The sequence below is a fragment of the Dermacentor silvarum genome, chromosome 1 (genome assembly GCF_013339745.2).
Source record: "Dermacentor silvarum isolate Dsil-2018 chromosome 1, BIME_Dsil_1.4, whole genome shotgun sequence".
In the NCBI taxonomy this organism is placed as follows: domain Eukaryota; kingdom Metazoa; phylum Arthropoda; class Arachnida; order Ixodida; family Ixodidae; genus Dermacentor; species Dermacentor silvarum.
In genome coordinates, this window is record NC_051154.1 from 78,029,425 (window position 1) to 78,048,908 (window position 19,484).

Consider the following 19,484-nt stretch of genomic DNA (forward strand, 5'->3'; position numbering starts at 1 on the left):
ACTCAGCGATGCGCACATGGAAAGCAAGCTGTTGAGTGCTTTCCACGCGCCTCGACAGATGGCGCTACGCGATGTATAATTTGCGTTGCACGGTTTGTCCCGAGCGAATGCGTTGCGCGGCCGGCGGCGGAGTCGGCGCTCCTGTTTATCTTACTCCGTGGTCGAGAGAACTCCGTTTTGGGCTTTTAGTTCACTGTTTTCTTTTTCGAGCCGCAAGCACTGCGTCGATATTTCGTCGAACTACTTATTGGAAGAATTCAAGGCTTTTCATCATGTCTCAAATTTTTTTACAAAGTTACCTTTCGAGGGCTGTCCGCATGTCACGAACTTGTTCTTTCAAATCCTTGAAATGCTTTTAAATTTTCAGCTGACGGCACGACAAGAACACTCCGACAGCAGCAGCAGAGGCAGCATGCACTAGACACAAAAAAGGTAGCGACAAGACTGACTTGTAAAAGTAGCAGACAGTTTGCGCAGGTCCGCCGCTGCTTTCCAAATATAAAGTAAAAACAGGGGCGTGGTTCCGAGGCAGCCAGCGGCCCAGATGGCGCTCACAGCAGTCCACGATAAAGCCCCGTTGTGATAAGTTGTCCGGTGGTCACACGGGCCGAAGCGTCAAAAAAAAAATAGTGCTGTAAAAGTAGCAGACAGTAGTTTGATTTTTCTGTGCGCAGGTCCGCTACTGCTGCTAAAGTGTCCGTTCCAACAAGATTTGAGGCAACATGATTTGAGCTCTGGAGATTTAGCATAGAGGCGTCGTACCAGATTATAGACGCAACACCAGGGCACCGGAAAGCGGAGGCGCGAGCAACAAGAAGCCTTAAGCAGCATCCATTTTTGGCGATAACCGCTGAAGTCGCGTTTAACCAAAGCTCGAAGAATTTGTCATAGTAAGACGATTACCAACGGGCATCTTCAGAAGCATTCCAGTACTGCACTCTTAAGATGTACCCGACTATAAATACGCTGATCCCAATTGTACCAACTGCCAATCTCCAGCAACTACGGCGCATATGTTTTCGAATACATGGCCCGTACAGAGCCCGTTATTTCCTGACAGGAGATGGCAGTTTCGCTCAAGGCTTTGCGCCACATGCTTAGTCTGGCTATGATGACTGGGTCTTCTAGCACGCAGTGTCCGCCAGGTATTGTGGAAGATCTATTAGTGTACGCTGGGTTGGCCGTATAAGGCGGTTCGGCTTACTCATTCGTGAATTGTGCTCGCATACACAGAGGATATTTATGTTGTTTATATAATTGATAACAATTTTCCCAATACCACTGTATGAGTGAAGGAAAAAAAAAATGTCCCCGGAAATATTGTTCCCGGAAGAAATGTCCCCGACAAAAATGGCCCCGGGGAAAACGATCTGTAGGAAAAATTGGCCTCGAGTGAAAAACAAAATGCGGCAGAATTAACTCATCTTACGGTAACTGTCGACGGCAATGCGTTAGCATTGAATCAATATAGCGACACAACGTATTGCCACCGTCGAAACGAGTTACGTATGAGGCGTGTATTGCAGCGGGACTCCTCGTTCGCGCTTTCCCAAGAACCCTCGGCGCCATCTAGCGCTGCCTCTGCGAAGCCTGCGCGTGGCCTCCGAAATGCAAGCCGCGCCGGTGCGTGCGAACGCTGAGAAACGCGTCATGCGGCAACCGGGCTCCTCCATCACGCTTCTTTGTGAACACGCTGCACCGTCGAGTGGCACTGCCGATAAGTCGACGCATGGCATCCATAGACGAGAAGCGGGGCGCGCCGGTGCCTGCGGAGGCTGAGAATTGTTCCCTCGCTTGCCGCACACTCAGTGGCAACGTATTCAGTGAACCAAGTTGGCGAGTGGTTCATTCAAGAGCGGCACATAAGCAGTGCATGTGTGACGCAGTCTGCTTATGAATCGGATTGCTGTCCTTGAGGAAACCTTGTGACGTGGGTTTGATTCTGTTCAGAATCGGATAAACTTAAGGGACCCCTAACTAGGCCACCTATCAAATTTTGGTTATACGCTGGAAGTTCTTACGGGCCCTCTAGGGAGCGTTCTATCGCGAGCATTTTTCAATTTGGTTCATTATTAGCCGAGATAGGAGTATTTCAGTGCCGCGAACCCATGATTTCAGGAGGCGAGCGTCACCGCCAACATAGACACTCTCTCCCCGCGCCCCCGTCTAGCCTCCGCAAATGAAATTCCTTCCCTGCGTTCTCCTATAGCGGAGCGCATGTAGGGTAACACAAGGGCGGACCGGCTAGCTCGCGTACTAAGCATCCGAGCTGCGGACCAACCGTGTGACGAGCCCCCCTCTGCACCGCACGACATCCTCGAACACCAAAGATAGGAGCGGTGGCAATATGGACGTCCGCGCCCAAAGTTAAACATTCCAACAGGCGAGGAGTTCGCGCCGAATTCAAACATACACGTACCCAAACCTACATACACTTGGCCGTATTCACCACGCACGATACACTGACGAATGCCCGTGGTGCGGGGACACGCCAACGTTTCCGCACATCACGTGCATGTGCCCAAACAGACCGACACATATAAATTCCACACAACTAAAAACAAGATTTTTAACAGGTAGAGGGAGGCGTGACTTGCGGACGAGGATCAGGATAGCCATCTGACTCTCCTGGACCAAGCCCAGCGATCCGCTCGCGCCAGTGGAGCCCTGGACTAGGGACCCAACCACGGGACCGCAAATTTTGTTTTTATTCAATAAAGTCTCTCTCTCTCTCTCCCATACCGGAGCTGGAGGATAGCGTGACGCGTACGTCACCCCCCTTTTCTGTTTTTTTCTGTGTTCGGTTGGTGTTTTTTTTTTTTTTTTTCTTTTCCCTGCACGGCGCACTTCCGGTGATGGTCTGGCGCGCGAGCTGTTGCGTTTGTCTCGTTTCGCGCTGTGCACGATTTTGCGCGCTGTGCATGAGAACACCTGACTAGCCGTATAAGTCAATGCTACACGAACACTGAGGCAGACGCAAGTGGATCACAGAGTATGATCGCGCGCTGTAACACGGTAGAAAATGGCATAGTTTCGCTCTCTGCGTGCGTGACTGCAAGACATGGGAACAAGCAGACGAAACAGAAGTACATCTGCCTTGCTACGGTACGGAGTAAAACAAAGACACGCAGACATTCGGTTTGTAGGTATTATTTCTGTAAACTTTAATTCGTCTATTGAAGCAGCAGATTAAACAAATAACTGCTGTTGCCTCGAATAATTCCCAGTCACGTGGCACTGCGAGTGACGTCACAGCACGGTGGACTACGTAGGCGCACATAGGTGTTCTGTGTAAGGCTAGAGGGGCTAAATTTAGTTGTGTGGGCGCACTTGCGCGATCTAAAGCCCCTCCACGTTTTCGCCGACCAGCAAAAGCGGCGATGGCGCATAGGTGGAGGGGCTTTAGCGCGATCGAAGTTGACTCTTCGGCTGGGTACGCGGCGTCCGCGAGGATAAGGGCGCAGGACGTTTGGTTCGAAATGTCAGCTCTTTTCGCTGCGCGTAGCGGTGAAATTCAGGCACGATCGTTAGCCATGTATACACGGCGCTTGTCAGTTCGAAATGGCCAGACCTGGTGAGGTACCCTTTAAGGGATCGTTTTCGCCATTGTGAGAGCGGCATATATTCCCAGTGGCACACTACCTAGCTACCCAAGTTGGTGTCATAGAGGTTTAATGAAGACCAGCACGGATCGAGTGGCACATAGTGAGTGCTCCAAGTCGGCGTCAAAGAGTTTCTTCGAACAGCGGTACCTACCCAGTCCCACATGTATACGGTTACCCATGTCGGCGTGAAAGAGGTTCGTTGAAGATCGGCACGTATGTACGCATTGCCACATACTCTGTGACCCAGGTTGGTCCGATGGTTGGCGCCGAACCCTGTTCCCACAGCATAGCAGCCCGATGTGCTACGCATTCGACCACATACTACCCAGAAATGCAGGTAGGCGAGAAAACGGTTAGATATATACCATATATATATACAGATAGCCCTCGGAAGGTGTGTGAAGTACGCTAAGAATGGTAATGCATTAAAACATGGCTTCTCGAGGAACGCATTTGGAAACGAGAGGTATAGTAAATGTGCAAAATTTTCTCGAAGTACACGTGTTTACTGGGCGAACTTGTGGCGGAAGTAAAATGACTCGGTGGCGGCCTAATTGGCGAGAGACCCGCAACGACAGCTTTGCGGCTACGGAAATGCACTGCTGAGCATGAGGTCGCGGGTTCGACTCGCGGCCTCGGTGGCCGCATTCTGATGGAGGCGGAATGTAAAAACGCTCGTGTACTTCAGTGCACGTTAAGGACTGGCAGACGACAGCCTGCGCGCATGCAGACGACGGAAGCGAGAAACGATTTTGATGGAATAATCGTACGCTTTGAGCTAGCTGCTTTACTTTTACTGGGGAAGAAAAGTGTTTTGCTTTATCAACCACGCTAGGTTCAATGCCTACACTACAGTTTCTTAGGCGAAACGTCAAATTTGCGTCACGTTACGAAAGCAAAACGGGGCCATCAGCGCCATTTTGTAAGCGTCGCGCCTACGTCACGCCTTGAAGAAAATGGCGGAATGTCCAGAATAGCGGCTCAGAATAGAGCCTTAGAGCAGTTATTCCGGACATTCCGCCATTTTCTTCGAGGCGTGACGTAGGCGCGACGCTTACAAAATGGCGCTGATAACGTGACCCAAATTTGACGTGACGCTTAAGAAACTGTAATGTAGGCATTGAACCTAGCGTTCTTGATAAAGCAAAATAGTTTTCCTCCCCAATAAAAATAAAGCAGCTAGCTCAAAGCGTACAATTATTCCATCAAAATCGTTTCTCGCTTCCGTCGTCTGCATGCGCACAAGCGGTCGTCTGCTTGATTAGCTAGGATGCGTGTCGTCGGGAAACGGAATGATTCATCGTATATTGGTGCCCACGCGCTTGCTTTCTACCTTGAGACAACATACACGACCTACCAGTGATGATGAGCGCACGCTCTAGGCCTCGTTATCGCTATCTCGTCAAACGTAAGTGACTCAGCCCGACTCGTCTGGCCGAGAAGCGGCAGAATATCATCGATAGCGTTGCGCGCGCTACAGGTATCGACTTGCACGACGCAAGCGCCGGCACTGCCATCTCTTGTTCACTTCGCTGCTTACTCGCACCGCGAGAGAAAACTTCAAGACGCCGCCTTGCGTACATTTATTTTTATAAATTAAGAAGTCGCCGTTGTCATAGCCTTTGATGACGCGAAAAGACATTAATTTTGATTAAAATACAAACGCAGTAGCGAAAAGTGCAAAATGTCGCAGAAAGTTTGCTAGCTTCAACCAATATTATTTCAAATAAACGTGTTTTTAATAAAAATGGTGGTTCAAAACACAAATGCCAACACCACCCTAGAGCGATGCAAATGCTATGAGCACGCCTTGTGAACAGAAGATTTCCATGGCCCCAAATGACAGGGAAAATGCGGCGATACGCATGCCTCTCGACTGCTATTGCATATGGCCGCTCATTACCATAATTCGCGCGGCTCGTCGCACCACAAATTATGGCGAAAATCTCTGCAATAGCGGCCCAGCGCAACGTCACGCAACGTCAAATTGACATTTACGAAAAGGCCCTTCCTGTGACACTCTTCACGGGATATTCATTCAGCCAATCAACAAGCTGACATGCCGGCTATATCTTGAAACGCCACCACATATTCGCGAAATTGCAGATGCATTGCACGGGTTTCTGCACGCTACCGTCCACGTTCTTTTAAAGCGCTAAAGTCGCAATATAGGTGCCAAGGACCACAAAAAAGTATTAGTCGATAAAATTTGCAGCTCCAGGTCACGTTTCGTCATTCTGATGTTTCCCGGCACAAATTTCAAAACACGTGACCTCTCGACAGCCAATGAGAGACTCAACATGGCGGATAATGGCGGCCGTGCAGCCGCCATGCGTGTCGAGAATAGAGCCTTAGGTTTGCTTCACGTAACACCGTTCCTCTTTTTTAAAATCGTGCTGCGTGATAGCTGGGACACCCTGTATAGAGAGAAGCGGAAGGAAAGAGCACGAAAGTGCCCACATTTCAGCGGACGTATACACACGTACGGCATTGGAGATTCAGAAACTTGCATCTTCGCCATAATGCGCATCAGAAACAACGAGATGCCGGCATTATTTGACAGAGGAGACCAAGGCCTGTCAGGAGAAGACGACGGTGATGATAGATCCTGATCTGTCCTCAGTTTAGCATCTGTTTAGCATGAGTTTCGAAGGGAGGCCTCCGGTAACAACGCTTTAGGGTGTTTCTACACTTCTACTTCCAGGTAGTGTGGCCTCACCACTCCGCTGACGCTGCCCAAGGTGCCTTCAGCGCCGTGCTCTCCTTTTACAACCTCGAAGGACTGCTGGACGGCGTCTTGTTGCTCAGGCAACAGGACGTCCTGAGCACAAGAACCAGCAACCCTCTGGCGGTGGGCTCGGCCAGCGCGTACGCAGGGGCAGCGTGCCGCCTGGCAAGCCTATTTCAGGAGAGCGAGACGTCCGACGGCCAGATGATGCTGCCAGGTGAGTATTACCACCGCATCAAACGCATCACCCAGAATGAGCTAGCACATAGTTAGATAGCTTCCAAGTCCATGCGTTAAATGTACTGGTGCCGCTCATAGTAAAGCTGCACTGACACACGTGCGCGCGCGTGTATAGTTTATGTGCCTGCAGTGGCGCACCGACGGGGGGCGGTTTCGGTTGTTGGAATCCCCCCCCCCCGCGTCCAGCCCCACCAGTCCAACGTGTACCTCTCTTCACATTGTCATTACAATTCAGGAGGTGGCTTGAGGTCGAATTTTCCTGAATAACAGAAACACTCTATCATTGTCTTGTATTTATTCATTCACGCTTAAATTCAAGGAGGGCCAACCACGTGTTCAATGGCTTTGCTTGAATTCCACTGAAGCAGCTCTAGGTGGAAACAAATATGCAATTTTCGCCTTTAAGGGTTTGTCATGCAGTTCGACCCCTTTGCTTTATTATTAGGCATTTTATTAGGCAAGTATTAGGCATTTTATTTGCTGTTGGATTCCTCTGGCTAAAGCAAGGAAATTGCATATTATACAAAGTGCTTGCTCCCCCCCCCCCCAAAAAAAAAAAAGAAAAAAAGAAAAACGCCACGATGCTGTTAGAACTTTGCGCATCAAGTGGGCGTCCCTTGCTGCTCATCACTTTCCGCAGGTGAAGTGGCCCGCTACGCTGTGTGCCACGGCCACTTAAGTACCTACGACTACTGATGGCGACATCCGACGATGCTGCTCCCAGTGCTTGGAGAAAGGTGGCAGGGTCTTTGCACAGAGAGCTCAGTGGTAATCCTGCCGCCATCTTCTTTTCTCAATAACACTGAAAAGCCATACGTCAGTGAGAGAGCTAGCGCTCATTTTTCGCGCCGCCGTTACTGAATGCCGTACGCAAACGTTGACTTATGCTACGTATACCTTGATAGTATGTACCAGATTATTTCGGTTTAACTTGCGTCCCTTCTGCGCGCACTCCTTTGCCACAGGTGACAGAGCGACCGCGCCAATCTCGGCCCTGGCTATCGCTCGAGGCGACGGCGCTGCGTCTTTCAAGCTGATGGACACCGCGGCGCTTTCTACCACAGCCTACACCTCTGTCATGTCGGCGGAGACGACATTCCTAGGCGCAACGAGGACTCTGCTTCTGGTGGTGAACGACAGTGCCTGCACTCTTAAAAATAAAGTTAGTAAATAGCTAGTAAATGCACGTTTTTACTAGGTTACTGTGTATTTTACTACCTTCTGACTAGTCCTGTACTAGCCAGCGGTTAGTAAAGCTAGTAAGTGCTGCCTTTACTAACCATAAATTCTTCTTAGTAGTTTTTACTAAGTAACTACTAAGCAACTACTAACTTGTTAGGCCTTGGTCTATTATGCTGTGATTGTAACAGTCTTATGCGAAATTGAGATAAACTCTAGTGGTGTTCATTATGTTGGATTAACATTTATATGCGACGTCGTTTCACACATATGCACAGACTGTAGGCTTTGGACTTTTGTGCACAAAGCTTTGCTTATTTAACCAAATACATAGGTGCTCACCGGTGCCACATGTGCTCCCTCTAACTAGGCGTATAAATACTCGTGAAGTTGCTCTTACAGTAAGTGTTGCGTAGCACCTTGGTATTTCTGTATGTGTCCTTGCTTGTCGTTGCTTGTTCGAGATATGTAGTGCATTCTTACCCGAAGTGCCTTCATGACCTTAGTAAACATTACATATATGTATATTATACCATCAATTATTGCTTTAATATATAGCGATAGGATGCAGTTTTATTTTTTTCATGTACGTTTATCCTTTTATTATCTTATGCTTTTCCAATACCATCGACATCATATGAAAATGCAAGCGGCACTTATAAATCGAATATGCCCATTGTATTGCTGGTAATTATATTTCAGTTGCGTTAGTAACTGCACTACCGAGGTAGTATTTAGTTAGTACTAAGTTAGTGCTTTTTTCTAGCTTCAGCAGGTAGTTAAAAGTACTAACCATCATTTTACTACGTGCACTTACTAGGAAGGTAGTGCTTTTTGGGACTAGTAACGTGTTAGTATTTACTTAGTGAATCTGACGACCTTTTTTTTAAGAGTGTGGGTTCGTCAACTTGACGGCCTGCTCGACAGAGCAGAATCGTTTCTCGAAGCAGGCGGCGTAGAAGTGCGTCAATGTAGCAGATATGGTCTGGACGGAAGCCTAATTAGTCATGTCATCGACGAAGCAAGGAAGACGGCACGAGCATACAAAAATATGTCTGCGCAAAGATGCTCTGCAGGCGTGCAGCCGCGGACGGGCGCAGAAGGACGAGGGAGCTATCGCCCACCACCCGGATGTCACCATGCACTCCAAAATACCGATACTCTCGTGGCAGTACCTGTGCCGAAAGAAGCAGTAAACAGCGTGATTTTATTCCCGGGGTGACTACTTCCTATAGGTTCCCCTTAAAGGTCGAGGGATAAATAAAGTTTTGTTTTCATTCGCTCTGGGGTGACTACATATTTTGGGTTACTACGCCTCCGCAGCCTAGTTAGTGTTTGTTTTCTTCATAACGTTGCGCGATTTACATAGCGCTTGTCTTGTATGCGTTGAAGTTTGTGTTGTAGTGTCCATAGAGTGTGGCGTGAACTACTTTTACTTCAATTTAAGGTTTGCAAGCCTGTAACAAAGTACTAACAAAGGTCAGTGACAGTTGTGCAGTGTTCCTGCTTTTAACAGCGGACGATGCATTTGTGGCACGCGAAACAGCCATGCTGAACGACGGGAAAGAAGCGGCTGCTGTGAGGGACGAACAAAGGGACGAACCCTCCTTACCGCAGAAATCTTATCCGCGTGCTCGAGGGACGCATGGAAGTGTCCAGGTTGGCGGCAATGTGTACGTATACGTGCCGCTCTTGAACGAACCTCTTTCACGCTGGCATGGGTCACTGTATGCGGGACTGGGTAGGCCGCTGTTCGACGAAAGTCTTGATGCCAACTTGGGTGCCACTCAAAAATGACAAAAAGATCCCTTAAGTTTCTTCGATGCTGAGCGGAATCGAACCCACGTCACAAGATGGAACCTCAAGGGCAGCAACTCGACGCATTAACAGGTTGTGCCACAAATGCACTGGGTATGTACGTAGCGCTTTACAATGAACGCCTTTCACGCCAACGCTTTAGCGAACTGCGTCATGAATGCACTTGATATGTGCCGCTCTTGAATGAACCTCTCGACAACTTGGGGCACTGAGTATGTGCCACTGAGTGTGCGGCAAGCAAGGGAACAATTCTCAGCGTTCGCAGGCACCGGCGCGCCGCGCTTCTCGTCTCGGAGGTCACGCGCGGACTTCTCGGCATCGCCACTAGAGGGTGCAGTGTTTCCGGAAAGAAGCGCGCGAGAGGAGACCGGTTGCCGCATGACGCGCTTCTCAGCGTTCGCTCGAACGTTCGCACGTTGTTCTCTCAGCACAGCAGCCCATTACCCTCTCCATGCTCTAGCCATTAGACCATACAGACTACCCAGTGACTTGGATCGCTGTGTAGTCCCTGTCAGTCACTGGGTTAAACAAAACAATTATGGGATTTTGCGTGCCAGAACTACGATATAATTATGAGGCACGCCGCAGTTGAGGACTCCGGAGTAATTTGGGGCACTTGGGTTTCTTTAACGTGCACCTAAATCTAAGTACACGGGTGTTTTCGCATTTCGCCCCCATCGAAAGGCGGCCGCTGGGGCCGAGATTTGATCCCGCGACCGCGTGCTTAGCACTAAGCCCAATGTCACTGGTGGTAAGGGTGGGGAATGAATTTCCATTCATTTATCATTTCGTTAATTGAAGAACTGCAGATAATTTACCCTATGCTGCCCTTGGTGTCATTGTTTGCTGGCGACCTATGATATATACGCGAAGACGTGAAGACGTATATATATATATATATATATATATATATATATATATATATATATATTGTACCGGAGCACATCGGCACCAGCTCTGTGCCAGCCAGTGTGTGCCACATCGGCACCAGCAAGTGCCAACCAGACCCCGCCAAACTGCGAGCCGTTGCCGAGTTTCCCAAGCCAGCCACTCTTAAAGAGCTCCGTAGCTTCATCGGCTTGTGCTCTTATTTTCGGCGTTTCATCCGTAGTTTCGCCTCTATTATCGCCCCCTTGACTCAGCTACTTGCCAGCAGCGCTGACCTCTCGGCATGGAATCCCGATTGCGACGAGTCATTTACGACGCTCCACCGGCTCCTTACGTCCCCTCCAGTACTGCGCCACTTCGATGCCAATGCGCCTACTGAAATTCACACGGACGCTAGCTGTGTTGGTCTTGGTGCCATCCTCGCCCAACGCAAAGACGGCTATGACGAGTATGTCGTTGCATATGCCAGCCGTACCCTAACAAAGGCAGAGTCGAACTATTCTGTAACGGAAAAGGAATGTTTGGCAATTATTTGGGCAATCAGCAAATTCCGTACTTACCTTTACGGACGCCAATTTGACGTTGTGACTGACCACCATGCCTTATGCTGGTTGCCATCTATGAAAGACCCCACTGGCCGCCTCGCTCGTTGGGCTTTACGCCTTCAAGAGTATGACATACGTGTTATTTATCGCTCGGGACGCAAACACTCAGACGCCGATGCCCTATCCCGTTCTCCGCTTCCGTCTGACTTACTTTGTTTACAAACTTCCACCTGCGATTCGTCGTCCCTCAGCATCACCGACATGCCGGCCGAGCAACGCAAGGATCCCTGGATCGCTTCTCTGCTTGACGTTCTCTCTCACCGTTCGCTTGAATCTGTTTCACGCACCATTCGTCGTCAAGCGCATCACTTTGTCGTTCGTGAAGGCTTGTTGTACCGCCGCAATTACCTAACCGATGGCCGCAGATGGCTGCTTGTTATCCCCCGTCATCTGCGCTCGGACATATGCACCGCCTTCCACGATGATCCTCAATGCAGCCACGCTGGCGTATTCAAGACCTACTCCCGCCTACGCCTGAGGTATTACTGGCGCGGCATGTATCGATACATTCGCCAGTATGTATGCCTTTCGTGCCAACGCCGCAAGACTCCCCCTCATAGCACCGCTGGTCCTCTACAACCTTTACTGTGCCCTACACGACCATTTGACCGTGTTGGCATTGATCTTTACGGTCCCCTCCCCAACACTACTGCGGGCAACCGGTGGATCATTGTCGCCGTCGACCATCTCACACGGTACGCTGAAACATCTGCGCTGCCAGCTGCCACCGCGATAGACGTCGCTCGCTTCCTTCTTCGCCGCCTCATTTTGCGACACGGTGCGCCCGGTGAATTATTAAGCGATCGTGGCCGCGTCTTTCTCTCAAACGCTATCGAGGCACTGCTCCAAGAATGCCGCATTGTTCACCGCACCACCTCTGCGTACCATCCGCAAACAAACGGCATGACGGAGCGTTTCAACCGCACCCTTGGAGATATGCTTGCGATGTATGTGTCCGATGATCACTCCAATTGGGACCGGGTGCTCCCCTTCGTCACGTACGCCTATAACTCTGCGCCACAAGCTACCACCGGCTTCTCTCCTTTTTTTCTTCTATATGGACGTGAACCATCCTGTTCCATGGACACCATTCTCCCCTACCGACCCGATGTCTCTGAAGCCTCGCCCGTTTCCGAAGCGGCTGCTTATGCTGAAGAGTGTCGTCAACTGGCTCGCTCGTTTACTGCGCAAGACCAATGTCGCCAAAAATCTCGCCATGACGAATCCGCACCTAACGCCCACTATTCCCCGGGAATGCTAGTTTGGCTCTGGGTCCCGTCCACTACTCCCGGCCTTTCGACCAAGCTTCTCTCGAATTACCACGGTCCCTACCGAGTAGTCGAGCAAACATCTCCGGTCAACTACATCATCGAGCCGCTCCAGCCATCTTCCGACCACCGCTGCCGAGGGCGTGAAACAGTTCACGTCACTCGGCTGAAACCGTGCTACGACCCTCCTGTGCTGTCAATCCCCTAAGTCGCCAGGTTGGCTCCTTTCTGCGTGGGGAGTGATTGTACCGGAGCACATCGGCACCAGCTCTGTGCCAGCCAGTGTGTGGAAGAAGACGTTGACGATCGTGTGGTTCGCGCTAGGTCGGTTTTCAACGATCCGGCTTGTTAAACCGCTTTATCAAGTCTACCTGCAAAATACTCTTGTTGCAACATATATATATATATATATATATATATATATATATAGTCAGACAACGCCCGAGACGAAGGCAGAGCTGTTCTGTTGTATTATCACACAGCGCGAGACAGCCCACGAACACCAACCCGACAAAATGATGATGATTATGAGGATGGGTATATACACATGAAGACGATGATGAACTGCACAGTTAGCGCTCACACTAACTCCCCCTCAATATCCTCAATATTAATTTGGAATAATCCACCCATTTCTTGGCCAATCCCCCTCCGTGGGTAGGAGCCACAGGCGTGATAGGCTACAACAACAACAACAACTCCCCCCCCCCCCCCCCCCCCCTCACGAAAGCGGCCGGTAAGGCAGCGAGTCAGAAACGGTCGGAACGCCGAAGATACGGCTTCAGACGAGAGACGTGAACAATTTCAGTGCTGCGGCAACGGCGGTCAGCAACCGAGGTAACAGGAGCTACGCGATAGTTCAGGGCAGATGTTCTTTCAAGCACGGTATGTGGGCCGCGACACCTGTGAAGAAATTTTTCACAGAGCTCTGGCACTCGAACAGGTGTCCACACGAGCACTTCGTCGCTTGGGCGGAACGAAATGACACGACGGGCCGCATCACAACGGACTTTCCTCTTGTCCTGAATGGTCGCGGTGTGGGCGCGCGCGATTTCGCGGCAGTGGGCGATGCAGGCGGCGAACTCCTCTGGTAGAGATGTGGATGGAACAGAAGGCGTAGAGAGAAAAGTGGTGTCCAAAACAAAAGACGGTGCACGGCCGTACACGAGGAAAAAGGGGCTGTAGTTTGTTGTGCGTTGAATGGCAGTATTATATGCAAACGTGACGAAAGGAAGTATAGTGTCCCAGTTTGTGTGGTCAGGTTTCACATAGATGGAGATCATGTCGGACAGAGTTCGATGGAAACGCTCGGTAAGACCATTGGTCTGGGGATGGTACGCAGAGGTGGTCTTATGGATGGTTTTTGAGGCTTGCAGGACTTCAGCAAGAACATGGAAAGAAATGTCTTGCCACGGTCACTTAGAAGAACACGAGGGGCACCATGGCGCAAGATAATGGCTTGCAGGACAAACTCGGCGACCTCAGGGGCCGCATCAGAAGGAAGAGCTGCTGTCTCAGCGTAGCGAGTGAGCTGGTCCACGGCGGTGACAATTCAGCGGTGACCCGCGGGTGTAAGCGGAAGGGGTCCGTATAAGTCGATTCCCACGAATTCAAAGGGAACGGACGGGCACGGCAATGGTTGTAAAGGGCCGGCGGGAAGGGAGGTCGAACGTTTTCGATGTTGGCATGACACACACGAACTGACGTACTTGGCAACACTAGTAGACAGGCCAGGCCAGAAACAGCGAGTCTTAATGCGGTGGTAGGTTTTATGAAATCCCAAGTGGCCAGCCGTTGCGTCGTCGTGAAAAGCTTGTAAAATTTGCAGTCGAAGTGAGCGAGGGACGACTGGGACCCATCGGTGACCGGTAGGGTGGTAAACTTGCCGCAATAATGAGCCATTATGAAGTTTAAACCGTGCCAGTTGTCTTAAGCGGCTGTTGGGAGGACGGGATAAGCCAGTGAGCCGGTCGATAATTGTGCGGCAGTACGTATCTGCACGTTGGAGGGAGGCGAGGTCTTCTGAGGACAGAATGTCGACCGAGGTCACGAACCGTACCGGGGCTATGGTTGTGGTCGCTTGGCTGGGCGGTGCCGAACGGAGGGAAGGTGAGACATGGGCATTTGGCGACAGCGGGCAACGAGATAAAGCGTCAGCATCTTGATGTTGCCTGCCAGACCTATACGTGACAGTGTAGTCGTACTCCTGCAAACGCAGAACCCAACGGCCGAGGCGTCCGGACAAGTTCTTCAGGGAGGACAACCAACACAGAGCATGGTGGTCAGTCACAATTGTGAATTGGCGGCCATATAAATAGGGGCGAAACTTTTGTATGGACCATACGATGGTGAGGCATTCTTGTTCGGTGATAGTACAGTTTCGCTCAGCAAGAGAAAGAGTACGACTCGCGTAGGCCACGACTTGCTCTTCAGACGCATGGTTCCGCTGCAGTAGGACAGCGCCTATTCCATGCCCACTGGCGTCAGTATGGAGGATAGTAGAGGCTGTGAGATCAAAGTGACGAAGCACTGGTCCTGATGTGAGGCATCGCTTGAGGGTCTGAAAGGCAGCTTCGCATTCATCCGTCCAGGTAAAGGGTGTGGTCGTGGTCAGGAGTTTATGAAGAGGAGCCGCGATAGTCGCGAAGCCACGGACAAAGCGGCGGAAGTACGACGCTAATCCGAGAAAGCTGCGAAGGTCTTTAGGTGTGGTTGGTGTTGGGAAATGCTGTACAGCAGCGACCTTGTCGGGATCTGGCTCAATGCCGTGCTTGCTGACCACGTGACCTAATACTTTGATGCTGCGGCTCGCAAATCGACACTTCTTAGTATGGAGCTGGAGACCAGCCTTGGCTAGACACGTGAGAACGTCGTCTAAACGTTCTAGGTGCTGGGAGAAGCTGGACGAAAAGATGACAATGTCGTCCAGGTAACATAGGCAGGTTTTCCATTTGAGGCCGCGTAGTACGGTATCGATCATTCGTTCAAATGTGGCTGGCGCATTGCACAGACCAAAAGGCATTACGTTGAATTCGAAAAGGCCATCAGGTGTTGCAAACGCCGTCTTCTCTTTGTGGGGCTCATGCATCGGGATCTGCCAATATGCAGAACGCAAGTCGAGGCTCGAAAAGTATTCGGCACCTTGTAAGGTATCCAAAGCATCGTCAATACGGGGAATAGGATATGCATCCTTACGGGTAATTTTGTTTAGTGCCCTATAATCGACGCAAAAGCGTACCGAACCGTCCTTTTTCTTAACTAGGACAACAGGAGACGGCCAAGGGCTTGCTGAAGGCCTTATAACGTTCCGTGCGAGCATGTCGTAGACTTGGTCTTCTATAACTTTCCGTTCAGCAGACGATACACGGTAAGGGCGGCGACGAATGGCGCGGGATCCATCGGTTTCGATGTGATGAGTGGCCACGGTTGTTTTACCCAAGCCATCCGAACACACGTCAAAGCAAGGTTGGTGTTTCCTTAAGACGGTCAGCAAGGCATCAGTCTGAGTTGGGCTCAGATATTAACTCACAGTGGCCCTGAGAGCACTGGGTGAACCGTCCGTGGGCGTACACTCGGCGGAGGAGGAAAGAGGCGAAGCAGTGACGACACATACTGGTGCTGCGTCGATAAGCATGGCAACAGTGGACCCCTCCGGCAGCAGAAGTGGCTCCGATGTCGTGTTGTAGGCGGTCAGACTGGCTCAGCCGCGTGAGAAACGCACGAGACAAGAAGCGATGGCGATCCCCCGAAAAATGCAGCGCTGAGAAGGGGAAACCACTGCGTCGCCGTCGATATTTTCGCTTGATCTAATGGTGAGAATGCGGGCTTGGCCGGGTGGATGAACAAAATCTGCCGCTGTGACAAGATGCGGTGGCGAGGAATCGGCAGCGTCAGAGAGCTCAGTGTCCGTAATATACATATCAGTGGTTCTCCGCACGAAATGACAGCAGATGCAACTGACAAGAAATCCCAGCCTAAGATGATCGGATGAGCGCACGACGAAAGCACAGTAACTGTATATGATGGCGAATTCCGTCGATGAGGACACGAGCAGTACACTGTCCGGTAGGGTAAATCGGACTGTCATTGGCGCCGCATAAGACCGGACCAACATACGGAGTTTGCACTTTTCGTAGACGAAAGCATAGTTCGCGATGAATAACAGAGATGGCGACGCCAGTGTCAATAAGAGCGTCGACAGAAACACTTTCCACACAAACCGCGAGTAAATTAGTCGGGCGAGCAGGAGGAATTGGGACAGTTCGCAAACAAGCAGTTTCTCCTCCAAAAACTGCAGCGTCTAGTTTTCCGGATGGTTGTCGAAAGAAGTGGAGGCAGGACGCAGGGGCGATGAAGTACGGCGGAACGGAGACGGGGAACGACGACGGGGTGAGCGAGAAGACCGGGACATGTTTTGAGACAACGGAGGTGAGGGCGAGCAACGTGAAGAGGATATATAGTGTCCTGGAACGTAGGCGTCCGATCTGGGCACATAGTCTCTCTCATAGGTGGAATAGCCACGTCGTTCATCGTGCTGGCGCCGGCGGCAGAAACGAGAGATATGACCACGTATGCCACAGTAGAAACATACTGGGCGGGAAGGGCGCCAGGTAGAGTCGTATGGTTGCACGGGGGCCTTCGCTGCCGTCGAGGCCAGGTGGTCGCAGACAACGGTGGCAGGTGCAGACGGAGCTGGGACCGCAGGCCGCGAAGCAATCTCGGCGTAAGAAGGTGCACAAACAGGCGCAGGGGACCAGGCATGTGTGACACTTGGCATGGACGCCAGTTCTTCTTTAATGATCTCGCGCAAACTGGGAGAAGGAGCACGCAAAGACGCAATGGCGGTGTTGGCCGGAGCATGGCCGTGAAGCTCCTCTCGCACAATGATGCGGATGAGCGCTCGCAATTCATCGTTGTCGCTAAGGTGAGCGTCGCAGGAGGCGCGTGGAAGACGAAAGGAGCAGATCGTGGCAAGTCGTTGGCAAGTCGTGATGATGTCACTAACGGAAGTGGGGTTCTCAATAACAAGGGCGTGAAAAGCAACGGAGTTGATGCCCTTCAGGATATGGCGGATACGTTCCACTTCGGGCATGTCACACTGAGCGCGACGGCAGAGGGCCAGAACGTCTTCTATGTAAGAGGTATAAAATTCCTCGGCTCCCTGGATGCGGGTAGCGAGCTTCTGTTTCGCTACTTCGGAGCGCCCAGCAGATGTTCCAAATATCTGTCGCAGCTGCGCAGTAAATGCTGTCCAATCAGGGAAGTCGCGCTCATGGTTGAAAAACCAAGTTTGGGCGACCTGCCCAAGGTAGAAGGCAACATAGCGGAGCTTGTGTGACTCGTCCCAATGGTTGCAAGCGCTCACCCTGTCATACTGGTCAAGCCAGGCTTCCACGTCTTCGCCGCGAAGGCCAGAAAAAAAAAAAAAAAAAAAAAAAAAACCTGAGGGTCGCGTTGCGGTGCGGTGATGGACCAAATAGGCCCAGCTGGCGGAGCTGAGGTGGTAGCAGCAGTGGATGCGGTGGTTTGTGTTTTGACTGGTGTTGGCGAGCACAACCGTCGACCAGAGCGGAGCTCCAGGGGTGACCGGTAGAGCAGCAAGAGGACGGGGATATCAACGCACGCTCCATCACTTGTGAGACGACGCCCGAGACGAAGGCAGAGCTCTTGTATTGTCACACAGCGCGAGACAGCCCACGAACACCAGCCCGACAAAATGATGATGATGATTATGACGATGATGAACTGCACAGTTAGCGCTCACAATATATATATATATATATATATATATATATATATATATATATATATATATATATATGCATGCGCGAAGACGTGGGTTCGTTCCCCACCTGCGGCCAGTTGTTTTTTCATCCATTTTTATTTCCATTAATTTATCGTTTATTTAATTCAATTAGTAAGTACAATTTCCCCTATGTTGTCTTTGCATGGTGTCATTGTTTGTTGGCTTCATGTGATATGATTAATAAAAATCGGGCCTCTCGGTTCCCTTTCTTCTCTCTCTCTCTCGCTATATATATATATATATATATATATATATATATTGGCAACTGTATAGGTATTTGAATAAATCCGCATTGAAAAGACACCACAAATTGGTTTTCGACGTTTCGACGTGAATTTCATCAAATGTATATATGCATATATGTGAATACCCGAAAAAGTGGGCGGACGGACAGCCGTCTCGCCATAGCTCATGTGGGAGGAGAGCATCGCACGCTCACTGTGGAGGTTGTGGGTTCGATCCGCTCTCTTCTCGCGGCAACTTGTCTTTTCTTCCGCTTTCATTTCCCTGTTTATATATACAGACAAAGTGTATCGCATATTTAATCCTTACCTGTAGATTATGAATCCTCATCATCAGCCTATTTACGTCCACTGCAGAGCGAAGGCCTCTCCTATAGCGATCGCCAATGACTCCTGTCTTGCGCCAGCTGACCCTATCTTATGACCCGTACATTATACTAGCCTAAGGTAGATAGGTAGTAAACTTTATTGAGGTCCGGAAGAATCTTCATCCCGTTTTTATAGGGGCAAGACTGCGGGCCACTCCCACGTTGGGGCGGGAAGGCCAAGCCTCGCCACCGCATCGTGGGCCTTCTGGACAGCCCGGAGTTGATCAATCCATTCGTGGCTCTTGACCAATGAATAAAGTGCTTCCGCCATCAATACGTGGTCCGTGTGGTGCTGTAAAGAGGGGCACTCCCAGAGCATGTGTTTAAAATCGCTAACTCCGCCGCAGTCGGGACACAGAGGGGAGACCTCCGTGTCCCTACTGATGACGGAGAGTGTGGGATAAGAGTTCGTTTGTATTAGCCTGAGGGTCGCGGCTTGAGGCCTCGTGAGATTTCGATGTCGCAAGGGGAAAGCCCTGCGACTCATCTGGTAGTGGCTCGTTGATCTCGTTGAAGGTGGAGAGAATGTCTTTGAAACGGGGGGGGTTCTGCCTCCGAAAAGGTCGGGCCAAGCCGGTCGCCGGTCTCACCCGGCGCACCGGCCTCCCAGTGCCCGGCGCGGCCGGCAAGACCTCGCGCCCGGGCATGGGCAAACTCATTAACGTTGGCTAGACCCCCTAGTTTGGCGCCCTCGTGCGCCGGGAACCATGTAATGACATGATGAGTAAACACCTTAC